This window comes from Octodon degus, unplaced genomic scaffold (genome assembly GCF_000260255.1).
Source record: "Octodon degus isolate 3935 unplaced genomic scaffold, OctDeg1.0 scaffold00178, whole genome shotgun sequence".
Classification (NCBI taxonomy): Eukaryota; Metazoa; Chordata; class Mammalia; order Rodentia; family Octodontidae; genus Octodon; species Octodon degus.
The window spans coordinates 560,623-561,333 of record NW_004524754.1 but is presented as its reverse complement, the minus strand read 5'-3'; positions in this window follow the sequence as shown (position 1 = coordinate 561,333).

The following is a 711-nucleotide window of genomic DNA, read 5'->3' as shown; positions in this document are numbered from 1 at the left end:
AAAAAAAAAAAAAAAAAACCTGAATAAACATGTGGGTCAAATCAGGTCTCTTCTGCTGAAGAGCTCCATCAGCCACATTCTCACTCAAAGCGAGAGCGAGGACTTTATCATGTTCTTGTGCGCTCTGACCACCATTCTCTGCCCACTCTGCTCTGCCTGCCCAGGCCTCTCCAAGTGTTTCCACCAGCAAGCTTTGCACACAGTTGTACAGTTGGCTTTGCCTAAAACACTTTTCAAATAGAAATCGTGACTTATTTCCTGGTTTAGATCAGATCTCTGCCCCCCACATTACCAGAGAGGGCCTTCCTTAGTACTGTGCATAAGGTAGCGGCCATCTTCTGCATTCCTGCCTCCATTTTTCTTTGCATTTACCCTCCTATTTGTGTATTTCCTTACTTAGGGCCTGAAAATACACATAATGAGAAGATGGAGATTTTGTTTGTATTCCCAGTAGCTAGAACAACCCCAGCAGCAAGAGATGCTCCATATACTAATAGTGCTCAATAATGAATATTTTACCACACATCTGACACTTAGCAACCTTTAGTAACAAACAGAAAAATGACTTTGGAGATCATTATTTTTCTTTCCACTTTTCTCCTTTTCCCATCTTATTCTTTTTCATATATCTCTGCTCTACATAATCTCATTTCTTTAGTCTATCCCTTTTATTTCTCAAAGATGTCTTTGTACATTTGTTCCCTCACATTC